Below are 20,604 nucleotides of genomic sequence, written 5' to 3' on the forward strand. Positions count from 1 at the left end.
AAAATTTGCATAAATTCAATTATTTTCAAAAATAACAATATTCATCACAAGAATTCAATTATTTTCAAAAGTAATAAAATTTAATTATTTCCAAAAATTTCAATAAAATTCATTGCAAAATTTCAATTATTTTCAAAAATTTTTAGTAATTTAATAATTTGTATATCAAAAAGAATTCAATTATTTAAAAACAATTTTTACAAAATTCTACTTTTTTTATTCTACTTTTTTCTAAAACAATGAAATTTTCACAGGAATTCAATTATTAAAAATAGAATTTGCAGTTTTTAAAGGAATTCGATTAAAATTCTATTAAAAATAATTGAAATTGTGCAATGAGTTTTATTATTATTTACGAAAATAATTGAATTAATGAGAAGAATTTTATGAAAAAAAGTTTTAAGGAAAAAGGTTTTAAACTTTTTTCGAAATAATTTAAATGCAAATTCTGTTTTTAATAATTGAATTCCTGTGAGAATTTCATTGTTTTAGAAAATAATTGAATATTCGTGTAGAATTTTGTCAAAATTGTTTTTAAATAATTGAATTTAAGAAAATTTAAGAAAAATAGATGCAGGGGCAGTTTTTGCACACTTAACCCCCAAAACACTTTGATAATAAAATTTTTAATGAGAATTCAATTTAAAGAAACATTCAATTATTGAATAAAATTTTTATTTCTGTATTTAAGGAATTGAATTCTCGTAGAATTTTCTAATAAAAATTGATCTAAAAATTAATTTCAGATAAAGTTTTAGATTATAATTGAATTTTTGAGAAGTTACTAATAATTGCAATTTTTAGAGATAATTGAATTTTGTAAAGATTTCAAATTAAATTTTTTGAAAATCTGAATTTTTCATACTTTTAATTAAAAATTCTATATGGAACTAATTTTTTTTTAAATAAAATTAATCGAAATTTTGTTTTTGATTATTTAAAGTTTTTATTTTCTAATATATATTTAATTGAAGAACTTTCGAATAATCGAAATTTCGTAAAATTGAATTGTAAACATATGGATTTGAAAATTCTCAAAAAACTTTGTCGAAAAATGATTAAAAATAGTTGATTTAGAGAAAAATTTTAGTTAAAAATTCTATAAAATATTAATTGAATTGAAATGAAGAAATTAATTTTGAAGAAGTTACTGTAACAATATTCTTATATAATATAAAATAATGATTTTATCACTCAGTCATCTTTAATTATTATAAAACATGAAGAAAGCGATTATCGTTATCTTCATGTTTTATAATAAAATATTCTTATAAGTTGTTGAATTCCAAAAAGGTTCGAATTTGAAATTTTTGAAAATCCTAATTCCTATGGAAAAATAATGATTAAATATTTATTTAAAACAGAAGTTATTAATGTTTTTGAATAGTTTTACAATTAAGGGGTTACACCACTTTGATCCGTTCAAAACATAAGCTTTTTCAACAATTTTTATTGAAGAGTAGAAATTTTTTTAGGAAAATTAAATTACAGTAGGGTATTGTACTACTCTTGAACTACAAAAAAATATATATAAATTTCTATTTTTTTTTTAAATTGTCGGTTTGACAGATGATATGTTAATGTGCTTTAAAAATGTATCGCCATACGGTGGACACTATATAACTCGGTCCAGAATTAAGCTAGACCAAAAAGTAAAAATGCTTTAGTTTCTGTAGCTCAAAATCTAGCGAAATACGTATCCGTTTTAAAAAAAATTTATTTTTCGCAAAATGGCATCGATTTGAAGGAAAAAGTCCATATTTTTGCCTAAATTTCATTATTTAAAGTTGTCTAGAAAATTTAAATATTAATATTTCGAAAAATATGTACGTATTTCGCTAGATAATTATATCACAAACAAAATAAAAAAAGAACTAAGAGGATCGATTGAAATTTGTGGCATCCAGAGTGTCCACCGATTTTTAAAATACAGTTTTGAGAAAAACACGTTTAAAGTTTTCATTACAATGTAAACGTTGGCGCGCGACCCTGCTTGAACAGTTCGAAAATTTTCTTTTTACTTGAGAATTGAGATATCGATATATATATAACTAATGACATATCATTTTGGTGACCATAAGGAGTATTTTAAGGAAAAAAAAATTTTTTCAATTTTTTAAAAATTTCAAAGTGGTGTAACCCCTTAAAGAAATTCGTAAATAAATGTAATATAGAACATTTTTTTGTGTATCTAATCATTTTTAGAGTGATTCAGAACATTCTTTAGGGTCAGGAAAAAAGTCAAAATTTGAATAATAAAAAATAGGCTACTTTTCAATAATATCGATTTTAAGATGTAAGCGGTTTTATTATTCTTTCTTTCTTCTGTATGGTCTTTATTAGTTTACAAAGAGGAAAAATTGTTAAATTCTTATTTTTATGTATTTAAAAAGACAAAATTCTTTGTACAGTTTATAAATCTTGATTTGACCAATCACAAAATGTATATAGTTTTTTCACTTATCATCAAAAAATGGCATCACAAAGTTTTCCTCCATTGTACTTGTTGAAAAGTTACAACTCTCTCAAAAATGTTTTATAGGTGGAAAACGATTCCACTTAAGGAGTGTGTATAGTTGTGCAGTGAACTTTTTGATTGAACTCTCGTCTCATGCAAGGTGAATGTCGCGTGTGTATATATACAAAAGAAAAAGAGTAATTCCAGTGAAGGCTTTTTATTTATCCAGTCTGGGACTGTGAGTGGCATTGGGACTAGAACTGACAGGGAGAGAGAGAGAAAGAGAAAGAGAGAATAGACTTTAAGAAGGTGTACGTTCCCTCTTCTATCCAAGTGCAGTTTCTGCACGCTACATTGATTGTGTAGTCGTTTGAGGCTCGAAATAAACCTGGCAGCTGGAGCGGTCCAAGGATAGTGTACACTTTGTATTACTATACTTGTTTGCAACCCCCTCATGTCTCTTTCAGTCTATTCTGTCGTTTCCGCATCGTCCGTCGCAAAGATTTCTGATCTACGGTAGGCGTCGATCTTAACTTTTGCTGTTGATGGCCGTTCAAAGGCTAATAGATGTTTAAACTAGTGGACACATGTTAGAAGATATAGAGGCCACGTCAAAACAAGTGGGACGAAAATGTCTTTTCAAATTTATCAGTTTTTCTTTTTAGAGAGATGTTCGAATTTTCTGATCTATTCTGAACTGCGAATGTATTTCAGTATTTGTAACTTGTTATTGAGCGTGTCTATTGTAAGTACCATTTGTTGCTGCAATGCTCTTGATCATTTGTTAGCAAATTTTAATTCTATAACTGTGTTTATCTATAACTATAACTGATTTCTAGTAGCTTACAATTCAAATAGTCAGTATTTGAATTTTCTATTGCATCATATTGTATCTGCTATTCGCAAGATTTTCAAAAATTAACGTCGATAACTTGAAATTTTATTTTAAATAAATAAAATTTTTAAGGAATACAATCTTCATTCATGGTTTTTTGCGATTTCATTGATTTTAAAATCTTATTTTTCAAAAAATGGTACACATCCTAGGTTTTCCACAAGTTTTTTTTATACAAAAAGTTTGAACCCTTATAATATAATTTGATTTATTGAAAACTATATAAGAAAATCTTATTTTCGTAAATGAATTTCTATTAGGTATAGTGCCAAAAACAAAAGTGAATGAACATTTTGGTTATTACATGTACAGTGTTTAGTGCGATATACTAAGTATTTCATTATATTATGTTTGCTCGATTTGATTATTCAGATTTTTTACAAGAAAATTCCAAAAATTCTGGGTTACAAAAAAATGTTGATGTATAGTGTTTATTTAAAAATTCTTGTGTTTATTGAAACTTTAGGTGGCACTGAACAAGAATATGATAAAAAAATATTTTTCACTTGGTCAGTCCCGCAAAAAACGAGATTAAAAGTGTGAAAAAATCGCATTTTTAGTCATTTTTGAACCACTGTAAAATAAAATGATCTTGGTTCATTAACCTAAACTACATTAGTATCTGAAGCCTCCTTCTTTTAATATTCAATATATTGTATTATACTTAAATTTTAACCCTCTTTAACCGAGATTATAACGAATAGATGAACTAAGTTTGTTTTGTTATTGTTTTTAACATGGATATTTGTATTTTGTTAATATTTTCTTAAAAGCATTATATTTATATTTTGCTATCACGAGGGGATATTTAGTGAAACTTTCGGTTCTTGAGTTCTGAAAGTTGACTAAATTCAATCAGGGTTACCACGCAACCTGGAAAACCTGGAAATGTCAGGGAATTTTTATAAACCTTGAAAAAACCTGGAAAAGTCAGGGAATTTTGATTGGAATCCCAAAAAATTATTGTTTTCTAAAGTTATTGTGCTTATTCTTGAAACTTAATTTTTCTTTATTTTATATTTCAATTTTCTTAATTCAATTTTAAAAAAGTTTCCTTTACAATTTTTCTTCGCAATAATTCAATTATTTTCATAAATAATAGAATTGATCATCGCAAAATTTCAATTATTTTTAATACCATTTTAATGGAATTTCTCGAAAAATGTAAAATTATTCTTAAAAATTTTATTAAAATTCATCAAAGAAATTCAATTATTTTCAAAAGTAATAAAATTCTTCGCAAAAATTCAATTATGGTCAAAAGTTTAAAAAATTTATCGTCAAAATTTCAATAATCTTTATAAATATTAAAATTTTTCTCCAAAATTCAATTATTTTCAAAAATTTTAATGAAATTCTGTTTAACAAATTCAATTTTTTTCCAAAAATTCTCCTCCAGTCAATGATTTTCAATATCTACTATTTTTAAAAAAATTTTCCAAAAGAAATGAATTTTTTTATAAATTTCTTCGCAATAATTCTATTATTTTCAAAAATATTCAATTTATGTTTACAGAGATTCAATTATTTTTATAAATGTGTAATACAATTTTTTACAGGGATTCAATTATTATTTTCATAGATAATAAAACTCATTGCAGAATTTCAATTATTTTTTATACAATTTTAATCAAATTCCTCAAAAAATGTAATTATACTTAAAAATTTTATTAAAATTCGTCAAAAGAATTCAATTATTTAAAAATTTGTTTATAAAATTCTTTATGAGAATTCAATTTTGAGAAACATTCAATTATTCAATAAATTATTTACTTTTTGTATTAAAAATAATTAAGTATTTAAAAAGAAATATTATTAAAAAATTCTTCTCAAGAATTTAATTATTTTCAAAAGTAATAAAATTCTTAGCAGAAATTCAATTATGGTCAAAAGTTTCATAAAAGTTATTGTCAAAATTTCAATTATTTTTATAAATATTAAAATTTTTCTCTAAAATTAAATTATTTTCAAAAGTTTAAATAAAATTCTTGGCAATATTTCAATTATTTAAAAAAAATTTTTTTTTTTTTTTTTTTGCTTAGGGAATTTTGGGAAATCTGTTTACAGATACCTTGGTGTTAGAGCCGAATTTGAAAAATTAAATAAATTAATTTAATAATATCAAATTTTTAAAGAAACTTTAACTAAACGTGTCCTTCGGACAAAATAATTTGTAAAGGGTAGTGGATTCTTCCCTCTACTTGGTTATTGGTTCAACCAAGGGGTGAGAATCCTATCCCTTGAATTTGGAGAAGATAGGATAGTTTTAGGAATAATTAAATTATCATCAAAATTAAGATTAAACAATATAAGATATATATTTTCCCAATGAGTCCCTAATACAAATAAAACTAATCTTTACGTGTGTAAAAAGTACGTGTGAATCTGTACGTGTGAATGAGATAATCGTGTGTGTCGTAAAATGTAAGATGTTTTTACTCACTACTTGGTATTCTGTACTTCGAAATTCGAATCCAATGACGAATCTTGTTTTTATCCTCTTTACTATGAACTTTAATATTCCTTAGATAATGCACAATGCTGAGAATTCAATTCTTTTACTCTTTAATATAATTTATGATTTCTTTAAATTTATTTTCACTTCTTTTATTTTAATATTTCTTTTCAATTCCCTATATTTAATTTTTATTACGTAAATTCTCTCTATTTATTTTCTTTCACTATATTTCAATATTTTTCTTATATTTCTTTGATTCCTTTAATTACACACTTTAATTATTTATATTCAAATATATATATTTTCAATTCAATCTTCTTTAACTTTCATTTATTTATATTATTCTCAATTGTATTCACTTTCTTTAAACAAACTTTTTATTCAACCGTTAGACTTTCGATACGATTAACACGGCTAAATGCCGGACTTAGAACTTCAGGCTACAATGGCCTGGACTAAAACTGCGGGCCTAAACTGCCCGGGCTAACTGCCGGCTACAACGGCCTGGCTTAAACTGCCCAGATTTCCCAGTGTCAATCAATTTTATTGAAAGACGATTTAGTGGGGAAATCGTATGTTAAGTTCATTGTACTCGACTGTTGTCAAGTCAATTTCTGCAACCTTGCAGATTTAAGCAGTGGTGTGATCCGAGTTCAGTGACTTGGATGCACCACTCCTTATATTGAGCAATTTAACTTTGATATTTTCTAACTAATTTTCAAAAGGGTCAATAAACTGTTTGTCCAAGAAAAGGAATTTATTAAGAAATACCGTGTTTTATTCTTAGGCTTTTCATTTCAAATTGTGAAACTTAAAGGAATGTTAAATCTATTGAAATATATATTATTTATATAAAATTAGATCTTTTTCCAATTAGAATATTCTGGATTAAGATATTCAAAGAGAAGAATGTCCCTTTTGTGAAATTTGTTGTTGTTTTTGTGTAAATGTTTTGTGGTGTTTAACAAAATCTCATGTTGTGTGTGATTGTTGTATGTAATTTTAGTTTTAAATATAATTAAAAAAGTTATTAACAATATAAAAAGTTACGGAGTTCGGCCGTAACAAATGCCCCCCTTTTATTAGGCTGACGTCCCTTGTCAGCTGCTATGAATGCGTTATCGAAGATCCTCTTTTAAAATTTGTAGATATAACTCGTTTGAGTTTTACAAAAATCGTATCCTGGTTATCTTGCTTTACAAAAGTTTATGTTGGAGAGTAATTATGTTAATCTTTCTTAAAAACTAGCCTTACAAATTTTAATATTTTTTCATTTATAGAACATGTTCAAAATGAAATGCGATTCAACATGCCGTATGCCTAAGTTCTTTGATTAAAGTGTTCTTTATAATTTTTTTTATCGTTGATAAAGGTATTTTTAGTTCAGTTATATAATTTTAAAAGAATATTGTCGAATTTGACTTAAAGCGCTGACAACGTCTTCCCCTAGTATCATATGAATTAACGTAACGATGTCTACCTAAGTTGTATTGTATGTGATAGTCATAATGAAAGAAAATTTTTTTTAATTTTCGAAAAGAGAAGAAAAAAAAAATGTGACGACAATTCTGTTGTCATGCCCCCCTTTTATTAGGCTGACGTCCCTTGGCAGCCATTTCTAAATGCTTATGTTTTTTCTTTTCTTTCCAATTTTTCTAAATCTTTTCGCGTTGTAAAGATTTGTTATAAATAGAGGTAAATTATTGTTGTGAGTTTTAGTTTAGTTTCAAGTTTAGTTTACAATAGAAGCAAAAACAAAACTGGTTTTTGATGGTTTACAAATTATTTTTGTATTTATTATGATGTTTTTTTAAGTATTTTAAGGTCTAGAGTGGTAAAAAACTGCTTTATTATATTTTTTTCCTTAAACTTGTCTTTTTAACTATAATATAACCAATGTAGGCATTTGTTTATTTCAAGATATGTAATTTTTCTAAATTTTCATTTCACTTTTTATTAATTTTGAGTGACAACGTTTATTATTTTAAGTATTTTTTTATTGATCCTTATTTTTAAATGTATATTGTAAATTACAAAACCTATAGCTAATTTTAGTATACAAATTTTTATGGTGCTATTAATTTCAAACGAAGAATACATTAAATATTTTTACTTTTAATGATTTGAAAAAACATAATTTCATAGTATCAAAATTTGAATTTATCATAACAAATTGTTCTTGCTAGAAATTTATAATTATAAATTTTTTTTAACGAAGATTGATAAATTTATTTATTATTTCAATTTTTCTTAATGCTGATATTAAATAATTTTGCATAGGTTGCAGAATATTTTTATTACACAATAATAAGATAAAAATTTTATTTTCGCAAAAAAAATACTTTCATAGTTTGGAATATTGTAAATTTTCATAGTTTTCTTGAAAAAATTCGATTTAAAATATTTTATTTTGAATTGTAATAACATGTTTTTTTTATCTTTATATAATTTAATGATTTTAATATGTGGTTAACAAAAATAGATTTTTTTTAAAATGTCTTTTTAACTATAAAATTTTTGTGAATGTTTTGTAGTTCTTTTAAAAGATGTGCAACATTTAAGAAAAAAAAATGTTAAATTGTATTAATTTAACTCTGTTTCCTTATTACATTTTTGTGCAGTATCAAATAGAAATTGGTAAACAATATTGAGAAATTATAGAAAAACGGAACATTCTGATTTTTTTTAATTTCATTACTAATAGTAATTCTGGTCAAATAGTTTTGATAAAGCAAAACTTTTCAAATTATTTATTATGCTTATCCGTCTTAAAATTTTATTTAGAGCATTTAAATATAGTGCTTTGTATTGAAAATTTTCATTCTTTAAAAATTTTTTATATAAATTCATGTTAGAATTAGTGTAAATTGAATAAGTTTCTTTTTTTTTAGACGAAGAAAATGTAAAGCATAACAAAAAAATGCTTACAAAAAATGCTATTTATCATACTTTAACTTTTTTTTAAAAAAAAGAAGAAATAAACTGCACTTTTAATCAAAAATGGCTGTTTAAAATATTTTTAAGAATTTGCCTTTCAATATTTATGTTTCCATTGATTCATGTTTTTTATGTTTTTTTTAGAAAAAAAACATTAAAAATGGCTTTACGTTTTCTAAGATAAATTGTTCTTTTTTTAATCTTTTCAAAGTGTATTTTATTCATATTTATAATTTAAGGGTGTTAACTTTGTTAATTTATATTAGTATTATTGGTGTTACAACAGTTTCATTTGTGCTCGAACTTTAAAGCATTCCCTTTAATATTATTTAGTGCATCATGTCTTTTTAAGGAGTTATAAGAAAAATAGTCGCAGATTCTAGAAGTAGTTAAAGCGTATTTTAATTAGAAATTTCATGTTTCGAGCATCAATGAAACAAAATTTTTGAGTATTTCAACGAATACTATTATTTATTTTAAATCATTGCAGTACTTTTATTTTTGAAATACTATTTGTTTAGGGATCTAGTTAATTTGGTTAATAATAATAAAATTATGTACAATTACATTTTTTTTAAATAAAAATGTTGTAACTTTCCTTTTTGAAATTTGTTTTTCAAGTAAATATTTTTTAGTTTGACATTTTAATGTTTTCATTCATTACTATAATTTTAGTTTATTATTATAACATATATATCCCATTTTATTAAATTTGTTATTCCATTAGAAGCATTTACTAGACTTATATTTTTGGTGTTAGTATTCCAGGCATTATTAAATGCATTAAAAAAAACTTATTTTTTTTACTAAATTAGTAAGCGAGAATTTTTTAGCATTTTATGTCTCATTTTTTAATCTGATAATTGTATTCTATATTTTTAATCATTTACTTAAGTGTTGATTTAGTTATCATTTTACTTTATTTATCATTTTATTTTTATTGTTATTAGTTTGGAATTTTCTTAGTTTTATTTTTGTAATTTATTAGGCAGAAAAATTTTAGTTTGACATTTTAATGCGTCTCTTCATGACGATAATTTTCATTTATTTTAGCAGCGTATCATATTTTTTAAATTTACTAAAAGCATTTATTAAGCTTACATTTTTTTTACATGTTAGTAATCTACTATTTATAAAATATGTTATAATAACTTGTTTTCCTTTTTTTTACTGAATTTAGTTGGCGATATTTTTTTTTAACATTGTATGTCCTTTTTCTTTTGGACTATTGTTTTATTCGATATTTTCTTAATCTTTTATTTGTGTGTTTTCTAGTTATTATTTTACTTTATCGATCTTATGTTATTTTTTTATTTTTATAAGTATATTAGATATTTTACTCTAAATGAGAACATAAAATAAAGATATAGTGTAATGGAAAGAGAATGATAAACTCAATTAATTAATATTTATATTACATTTAAGTCCTTGAGACTTGTAAGGTTTGAGTAAATTAACTATTTTACCCGGAAAAAATCGTTGAAGATATTTTGTGCTTTCACTGTTATTATTTCTGTCTCCTGCTTGATTTTACATACGTCTAACCTATTCCTAACCTCTCTGAGTAGACTTTTGTTACTACTATTTTAGGTATTTTATTTTGTAGTAGTTCATTCCCTTTGAATTTGTAGATAACTTCATTTTTCTCGTTTGTCCCAAGTAAAAATGTATCCCAAAAATATTTTTGATGTGTTCCTGATAATTGGTTATGTAATGAGACACAGTATTCTACCATTTCTAACATTTCTCGATTTAAGCTTTTTTTAGATGATAGAATCTTTTTTACGACAAATTCTTCTACCTCAGCATAAGTATTTGTTGAAATGATGACGTCTTCATTTGATACCTGATCGCCTAATTCTTCTTTTCTTCCTTCTTCATTTTTAACACTTAATTGTTCTTGAGTTCTTGATTTGATTTTACCAGGAGGTTTTCCTTTTCTTAGTTTTTTCATAGGGCTGTCCGGATTCATTTGTTGTATTAATGAATTTGAATCAACCATGACTGCGACATTCTCATTGTTTGCTTGTTCAATATCTAAAAATTCTTCACTTTTCTCAATAATTTTTTCTTCATCTTTTTTATCTGATTTTGTTTCATTCAATTCATGGCTAATTTCAGATGGTTTTGAATTGTTTTCTCGCTGTGGAGTTTCGTGATGATAACAACTATAATTCTTTAAGTCATTATCTTCTTCTAATTTGATTATATTTTTGCTTTTCTCCGAACTTGGCATTTGTAGTGTTTCCTTTCTATTCTCTTCCTCTTTTTCCAGCATTTTGTTGTCCAAAATACAAGTTTGGTTTTCTTCTAACGATAAACTGATTTTTCTGTCTAAATCTCCATGTATGTCCATCTTTTTCTTGTTTGGTGGTTTTTCATTGATGTTGATATCTTCTTTGTCGTCGTCGAAAGTACTTATAATAGGATCCATATATACTGCTGTTTGTTCTTCTTCCACAGGTTTTTGTATTTTTTGAATGGTCTTTTTGTTAATTGATTCTTCGCTTTTGCTTACAACTTGTGGCTCATTCGCTGGGGCTGAGACACTATAATTTAATTGATTTTCAACCCTAAAGGAGTTTTGGTCTGTGAGTGAGTTCTGCAAACACATTGAATTATAAATATTAGAATATATTTCGTTAAAGCTCATTGTATAAGACCCTTCGTAGTTGTTATATCTGTGGTCTTTTTGATCATCTCTACTGTAACCATCCTGGACGTCCTTGTATCTTTTATATTCGTTTCTAAATCTGTGTTGTGAATTTCCGTATTCGACATTGTACTCGTCGAAATTCCGATCATAGTTATAAAAGTCTTCTCTTCCATAATCTTGCCAATCCATGTTCCTGTTTTGTCCATTTTTTCTAAAACTCTTGTCCATATTCTGATTGTTAAATTTATTGTAGCCTCTATTTTTTCTTCTATGTTGTTGACCCCATTTTTGTCGTTGGTTCCTTGGTTGATACGTGTTGTAATGGTCAATGGCATTGTAATTTGTTCTCGAAAAATCGTAGTTAGAGGAAGAGGAGTTGTCGAATAGAAAATTTGGAGAAAAATTTTCTTTTAGATGATCTAATAAGTCTATCAAAATTTTAAATTTGATGCCAACAGTGCTAGCTTTTGCGGTACCTTCTAATTTATCTAGTATAATTGTTATTATAAGGGCTTCACAAGTAATTGGCATTCGTGAAGCTACAAATGTTATTTGTTCTATGAATTCTTCAACTGGTATGTTGTATCCATCAAAAAATTTTAATTGTTTTTCGAATAGTGATAAAGACAATGCAAGATTAAATCTTTGATTGACTATTCGAGAATCTTCTTCACGGTTTACTTCCGACATTTTTTTAAACGTTATTCCTCTGTTTGCGTATTTCTGCTAATTCAGCATGATTTATTTATTGTTCTTCCAACTGATGAAAGTTTATTTTCAATATGTTATTTTTCATTCTTCTATTTCGTAGACTGATTTCACTAAGGTCATGATCTGCAAAATTTTTGTGCTATAATATTTTTAATAAAATGCCTAAGTTCTCTTAATTTTCGAAGTTTAATAAAATACTGAAATTTCCTCCATTTTTTTCTATCCGTTTTAACTAGGATTTTTATTCAATTTGTAATTTTAGGTTTTTTTTTAATTTCGTTAAAATTTTATTTGTTATTTGTAAAAAATATGAATTTTATTAAAAAGAAACAATAAAAAAGTATATATTTTTTTAAATTATACAGAAGTAAATGAGTTTTTCTTTTAATTGTCTATATAAGCATTTCTTTCGATGTCTACTTCCTACTGACCTACACACCTGAAGTGTAACCTGACACAGTGTCGCGTAACTGAGTTCGTATACCTATCTAATTTAGCACATTGTCTCTCTATATTTTATTTCCAATTATTCTTTTTATTTACTCATAAAAATAAATTTAATTAATTTCGCAAATAATTTTTGTCATTTCCCGAATTTTATCTTCATTGTTGCTCTTCAAGACGGAGGATTCTTTTCTGGATTTCTTCGAACTTTGAACCTCGTTTTGTTTCTTGGGTTTTTATTCTTTATGTCAATTCTCGTTTATCAATTTTGTTTAGTTTATATTACTTATATTAAAACAATAATTTTTTTAAATAATATTTACTCGCGATTTTATTTCTACTATACCCTTATATTTTCGATTTCTTTTTATTTTTAAACATAAAAAATTGTATTATTTATTTTTTTAGTAAAAGCTTTTATATTACCGAATAAGATAATTTTTATTTTAAATTGTTGTTTTACGCGATTGTATTTTTTGGTTTTTTTTTATCCCTTCACTTGCCCAAGTGGCTACACACTTCCGGCAAGGTTATGTCAGGGAATTGGGCGCGATTTATTAAAGAAACCAGAGCATGCCGTTGCAAGGGTAGTTACTGTTCCCTGTGTTCAACTTTAGTGAACAAAACAAACAAAAAAAATATCTCTTTTACCGCACTTTAAAATTCGCATATATTTTCTCCTGTGAAGAAACAGATAGATAATTTTTATAAAAATAGACAATCAATGTATATCAATATATATATATATATATATATATATATATAAATTTCCCATAAAATATATTAACCTTTTGTGTTAATGTGCTTAGTGTAACCCTGTATGTAAAAATTTAACTTTATATATGTCTTTAAAAAAAAAAATTTTTTTTTTTAATTGTTAATTTTTTTTACTTTTTCTATCTTCTCTTTCCTTCAAAGAATAAAGGGGAAAAATCCCACCGCTGCCACCAGTTTGTTAGAGCCGAATTTGAAAAATTAAATAAATTAATTTAATAATATCAAATTTTTAAAGAAACTTTAACTAAACGTGTCCTTCGGACAAAATAATTTGTAAAGGGTAGTGGATTCTTCCCTCTACTTGGTTATTGGTTCAACCAAGGGGTGAGAATCCTATCCCTTGAATTTGGAGAAGATAGGATAGTTTTAGGAATAATTAAATTATCATCAAAATTAAGATTAAACAATATAAGATATATATTTTCCCAATGAGTCCCTAATACAAATAAAACTAATCTTTACGTGTGTAAAAAGTACGTGTGAATCTGTACGTGTGAATGAGATAATCGTGTGTGTCGTAAAATGTAAGATGTTTTTACTCACTACTTGGTATTCTGTACTTCGAAATTCGAATCCAATGACGAATCTTGTTTTTATCCTCTTTACTATGAACTTTAATATTCCTTAGATAATGCACAATGCTGAGAATTCAATTCTTTTACTCTTTAATATAATTTATGATTTCTTTAAATTTATTTTCACTTCTTTTATTTTAATATTTCTTTTCAATTCCCTATATTTAATTTTTATTACGTAAATTCTCTCTATTTATTTTCTTTCACTATATTTCAATATTTTTCTTATATTTCTTTGATTCCTTTAATTACACACTTTAATTATTTATATTCAAATATATATATTTTCAATTCAATCTTCTTTAACTTTCATTTATTTATATTATTCTCAATTGTATTCACTTTCTTTAAACAAACTTTTTATTCAACCGTTAGACTTTCGATACGATTAACACGGCTAAATGCCGGACTTAGAACTTCAGGCTACAATGGCCTGGACTAAAACTGCGGGCCTAAACTGCCCGGGCTAACTGCCGGCTACAACGGCCTGGCTTAAACTGCCCAGATTTCCCAGTGTCAATCAATTTTATTGAAAGACGATTTAGTGGGGAAATCGTATGTTAAGTTCATTGTACTCGACTGTTGTCAAGTCAATTTCTGCAACCTTGCAGATTTAAGCAGTGGTGTGATCCGAGTTCAGTGACTTGGATGCACCACTCCTTATATTGAGCAATTTAACTTTGATATTTTCTAACTAATTTTCAAAAGGGTCAATAAACTGTTTGTCCAAGAAAAGGAATTTATTAAGAAATACCGTGTTTTATTCTTAGGCTTTTCATTTCAAATTGTGAAACTTAAAGGAATGTTAAATCTATTGAAATATATATTATTTATATAAAATTAGATCTTTTTCCAATTAGAATATTCTGGATTAAGATATTCAAAGAGAAGAATGTCCCTTTTGTGAAATTTGTTGTTGTTTTTGTGTAAATGTTTTGTGGTGTTTAACAAAATCTCATGTTGTGTGTGATTGTTGTATGTAATTTTAGTTTTAAATATAATTAAAAAAGTTATTAACAATATAAAAAGTTACGGAGTTCGGCCGTAACACTTGGATTCCGCACTCCAAGGTTATGTGGGGTTGGTAAAATAAAAAAAAAAGGGAATTTAAAAAAAGGATAAATAAATAAATGTTATAATAAATTTAATAAACTGGCGACCTACTACCAGCCCGACCCACTAAAACCCGTAACCCTTCTTTTGGAGCCCTTTACCCTCCCTCGGAACTGTCGTAAGACTTTAGCCTTCGAGGGAGGCGCTCCAACTCTATCGCTGCTGCGACTTTGTTCTGTGTCTGCGGTTCTCCTGCGTCAATAGTTAAAAAATTTAAAACTATTTCAATATAAAAGCGGAATTAACAGCACAACAACAATAAAAAACAAAAATTTTAAGAAGTTTAAAAAGTCAAAAGATAAAATTATAAACGGATATATAAAAAAAAATAAAAATAAACGCGTATAAAATATTGAAAACATAAAATTGTAAAAAGATGAATAAAAAAAACAAAACAAATTAAAAAAAATGTATAGGGACAAATAAATCACAAAATAAATTAATAAAAAACAAACAAACAAATTAAAAGCTGTTTAAATTACGCTTTTTGGCGGCCGTCGAGATCCTTCCTCGACATAACCGAGATTATGAAGTTCTCGACTTGCCGCCAATTCTCTTCCGACTGGGTCATCAGCGATACCATATTCTCCGGTGTAACTTGACTGTTTACACCTTCGAACATGGCCCGCCTCTCCAAGTCCCATTTTTTGCATGAGAAGAGGGTGTGCTCCGCGTTGTCCTCAGGGAACTGGCAATATGCACACACCTCGTTCTCGCGTAATTTAAAGCGACACAGGTACGAGTTAAAACACCCGTGACCTGTGAGCGCCTGAGTCAAATAATAGGAAACCTGACCGTGTTTCCTATTTATCCAGGTGGCGAGTGCCGGGATAAGGCGATAGGTCCATCGACCTTTTCCCTCACCATCCCATCTTTCCTGCCATCTTTCTATGAGCCTGTGCCTCGCTTCTTTGCGGATCAGGCCCTTGCTTGGTCTTAATTCCTCATCCCAGGAACTGCTTTCTTTAGAAAAGAGAAACATTTCTTCCCTTTCCCTCGCCAAGAGATCTGCTGGCAGGACACTTGCAAGGACCTGCACAGCACTCGTAGATACCGTCTTATATGCAGAGATGATACGCGTTGTTATCGATCTCTGCGCCGACAGTATCTTTTCACAGATGGTAACACATCTTTTACTCCTCAGGGATGGGGTTCAAAAACTTTTCTCAATTCAATGAAATTTTTTTACAGAGATTCAATTATTTTTAATACATTTTCAATCTAATTTCTCGAAAAATGAAATTGTTCTTTGAAATTTTATTGAAATTCGTCAAAAGAATTTTAATTACCTATTTAAAAATTTGTTGATAAAATTCTTTAAATGAGAGTTGAATTTTAAAAAACATTTAATTCTTCAATAAATTATTTTTTTTGTATTTAAATAATTGAATTGTCGTAGAATTTTCTAATAATAATAATTGATTGAAATATGAATTTTAGTTAAAACTTTAGATAATAATAAAGTTTTGAAAAGGTTTCAAATTATAATCTTTGAATGTTTGAATTTTTCATATTTTTAACTTAAAATTGTGTTGATTTAATTTTTTTTGTAAAAGTTTAATTGAATTTTTTTAAAGTTATTTGAAATTTTTATTTTCTAATATATATTTGATTGAAGAATTTCCGAATACCTGAATAATCGATGAAATTTCGTAAAATTGAATTGTAAACAAAAGAATTTGAAAATGTTGAAAGAAATTTTTCAGAAATTATTAATAATAATTAATTTAAACTTTATAAAGAAGAATTTAAGTTTAAAATTCTGGAAAAGAATAATTGAATTAAAATAATGAAAGTAATTTTAAATAAGTTAGAGTAACAATATTCTTATAATATAAAATAATGATTTTATCTGTCGGTCATTTTTAATTATTTATAAAACATGAAGATATCGATTGCTCCGAGTCGAAGACTCGGAGTGATCGATATTTTCATGTTTTATAAAAATTTTTTATAAGTTGTTTTATTTCAAAAAGGTTAGAATTAAAAATTTTGTAAAATATAAATGTAGTTTTAAAAACCTGGAATAATTCCGTTTTTTAACCTGGAAAACCTGGAAAAGTCAGGGAATTTGAAATGAGCAAAAGCGTGGCAACCCTGTTCAAGGACTGCGGCTCTTTAACAAAACCAAGTCTTCTGTAAAATATACTTGTTTCGTTTTGCTTCTAAATCGAATTAGAATTCCATGATGATGATGATGATTATATAATATTCTAAATCAAAATAAAATGCTGCTCGTAATTTCATTTTATTTCATAAAATCTTGAAATGAAAACAAAACAGGATTATCTTAAGATCCAAATGAGATCGAAAAAAACCCTCATTACTGTTGCGATTGTAAAAGGGAGTAAAATTACCTCGGTCTTTTTCGCGAAATGTACATTGTTTGACAGAAGGTTAAGTGGATTTAATGTTTTGCGAATGGCCCATATAAACGGTGACGCCATTGAGACTGGAAAATCTAAGTCGACGATCGCGTGGCGAACAATAGCCCGCACATGACAGAGACAGGAGCACAATGATCTATCGTGCCGCGCGGCATGGCAGTGCACCGATAGGCAAAATGAATTCTGCGGTATTGTCGGGGTGGCACCCTCTGCCGCAGCATTCTGAATGCTCGCCGTTTATAATTATCCCCGAGTCGAGTCTGTGCCGGCCGTTACGTTATAGTGCACTAATGTACTATAATACACAGTTATACAGTCCATCACAAAGAGCGTTGACGCTTATGTTCCACGCGACTATTTCTGTATACTAGACGCCGCGCCGCGTCAAGTACGTCAGATGTGTGTTGGTCCGCCTCCCCCCCGGTCCTTTTCTTCAATCCCCCCCTTTCCTCTTTCTCTCTTTGTCGACCAAAACGATGCCTTTAATCTTTCATATGTCGACATTCAAGAAACTAGATAAATCTTGACTTTATCCCTTTACGAGACTCCATGGAACGGAATTGTTTATAAAGAAACATTGCTCGAGTTCAGGACTCCAGAATCCCATAAACTACAACGTGTTATGTCATTTTTTACAACTCCACGTGTAAATTATCTATAAGCCTTATTTTTCCATTTTGAGATTTCATCTCGACGTTATGGCGAAAAGAATATTTTTTTAAAGTGGATTCTTTCTTGGTGAAGTTCTCTGAACGTTTAAATTATTCCAGGTTTTTGCCTATAATCTGTTTACGAATTTACATTCCGCATTAATATTCGAAGAACTTGAGAGAGTAAGTTTTAATTTACTTTTTCATTAAAATGTATCGTTTGATTTTTTTCAATTGAAGGTAAGAATTGTAGTGAGGTTTTCTTTCTGTTATTTAACTCTTTCGAGTTAAATGTCGGATTCGTTATTCAACAGGAGTCACAACTTAAAACTAAGACAGTCGATTTTTGTTGGTTCAAATGCCAAAAAGACTCGTCAAATACATAGAATCGGTGCGCTTCCTGGTTGTCTGTCATCGATGTAATGATTCTGACTGAACGCAGCTCAATGGAAATATTTTTAGAACTGGGGTCATTTTTCTTGAAGGTCTCATATTTTCTAACAGAAGCCGAAGACAATTTTTACTAAGATTGATCGTATCTTTTCAATCATTTTTCCTAAACTAAACTTTACGGGAAAATAATTAGTGGTGTACTAATTTTTATTTTTTTCCTTTCATAAAAGAAGTGGGATATAAGACTATAAAATTTAATTGTATAAGAATTCTCGCGTAGATGCTAGTTTTAAATTGATGCTATTATTAAAATACTTTTTATATGATAAATATGAAATATTTATATTACCTCTGATATTTAGAAAATTTTATTCTAGAATTTCTCGCTCGAATGCATTACTGTAATTTATAACACAGATAGAGATTCCACTTTGTCGTTTGCTTCAAAATATAAATTTTGTAACAACTTTAACACGAAATTTGAATTTATAGCATTATCCAATTAATGGCGTGGAAACGACTCAAGTTAGGATCAAAATAAATGAGTATAATCGGAGAGAACATGGTAGATTAGTTGTGATTAACGCATTTTTGTATGGTAGCTTCCAGTTTGAAAAGCATATATGAAAAGCAGTATAGTATCAAGCATATCAAGCATAAGAAATTTTAAGTCTTAAAGGCAAAGTCTGAACTACAGGAACAACATTAGTTTTTAAATTATTTGCAAATCAATTTCTTTTCTCTAATAATAATGTTTGGTACCTACATAAACTTCTATAAGTAAGTTTTAATTTCATTTTAAAAATCAAATATTTTTAAGTTCAAAATTCATATATCAAGAAATTTTATAATATTCAAGTTTAAAAATATCATATAAATATACATCCAAAGTGGTTAGTAGAATAAAAATAGATATGTATAGTTTCGTTCATCAATTCATCACACAACTCCTTTCGCTCTCAATACTTTATGGGTGATTATCAAATAACTGTGTAATCGAACTTGCAACAATATTTTCCACAAAAACCTTTCATTCATTTTATGATATTCTTTAACTTTTTTTTTGTGATAAGCTATTTCCTCAGATTCTACTTCATGTCTTTCACTTTCAAAACAGTCATTACAAACGTCTGTACGCGGCATCTTAAAACTGAAATTTAAATTATAATTATAAAATACTTTCTGTAGGTCGATTCATCAATCGGAATTTTCTGTATCTTGCATTACAGCTGGATAAAATCTGGTTTATAAACATAAGTTTGTCCCTTCTCTGGCTAGTAGAGCATGTGCGGGCCACTTCTCCAGGCCCGTTAGCTCAGTTGGTTAGAGCGTCGTGCTAATAACGCGAAGGCCGCGGGTTCGATCCCCCCACGGGCCAATTTTTTTTCGTTTTTTTAAAAAATATTTAATCAATAAATTAAGAACTTATTATTTTTATTAAATTTTCTTGTATTTTTATATTTATTGTAAGATAACTGGTTGGGGAACAAGCGGGTAGGTGTTCATCGCTTGAAGAGGAAAATTGTACAGTAATGATTGAAATTTTGTGACAAGCCTCTTCTCTCTGCCTTGATGCGAAAGTAGGGTAATTTTGTCTAATAAGGATTTTTAGAATTAGATGTAGGGAAAATCTTTCGGGACCAATGAACATTGCATTTTGCTGACGTTTCTGACTTAATGCAGTTTTTGCGAGAACGGAATTGTGAATTTGATACATTTCAGAAACTTGTTTAATAACTAAAGATATAAATTATAATTATATTGTAAAATTTGTAAATAAATAAAGATTATAATTGACCTACATTAATGTAAGGTACTGGTATACATATGTGGTTTGCATGTATATAAATATGCATATACGTATCTAACTTACAGTCTTTAGTCATTTTATTGCAAACGAGAAATTACAACAAACTGTTAAAGCTCTTGTCAAACTGATGCTTCTGTAGGTTTCGAATAATGCATGAAACAAAATAAAAGATGTATATACATATATCTTACAGCGTTGAGTCAGCCGTCAAGATGCATGTGCATTTGTTATGATGCTCTAGTCCCTAGGCTTGTAGGCCCAAAGGGGAGAAGGGAAGGTTTCAGTTGAAGAGACGAGGTAACGTGTAGAGGCTTGGCTGTGTTTGTTCTCACAGCCAGAG

General features: G+C 27.5%; 1 protein-coding gene and 1 non-coding gene across 2 annotated transcripts in view; both read left to right on the forward strand.

Moving 5' to 3' along the window:
• Window positions 1-20,604, forward strand: part of LOC122498765 (RNA pseudouridylate synthase domain-containing protein 2-like) — a 486,414-nt gene that overhangs the window by 16,396 nt on the left and 449,414 nt on the right. The window lies entirely within an intron of this gene.
• On the forward strand, window positions 19,759-19,832 carry Trnai-aau. Its single transcript has one exon. It is a non-coding gene; the product is annotated as a tRNA-Ile (tRNA).

This window comes from Leptopilina heterotoma, unplaced genomic scaffold, assembly GCF_015476425.1.
Source record: "Leptopilina heterotoma isolate Lh14 unplaced genomic scaffold, ASM1547642v1 Lhet_16, whole genome shotgun sequence".
NCBI lineage: Eukaryota > Metazoa > Arthropoda > Insecta > Hymenoptera > Figitidae > Leptopilina > Leptopilina heterotoma.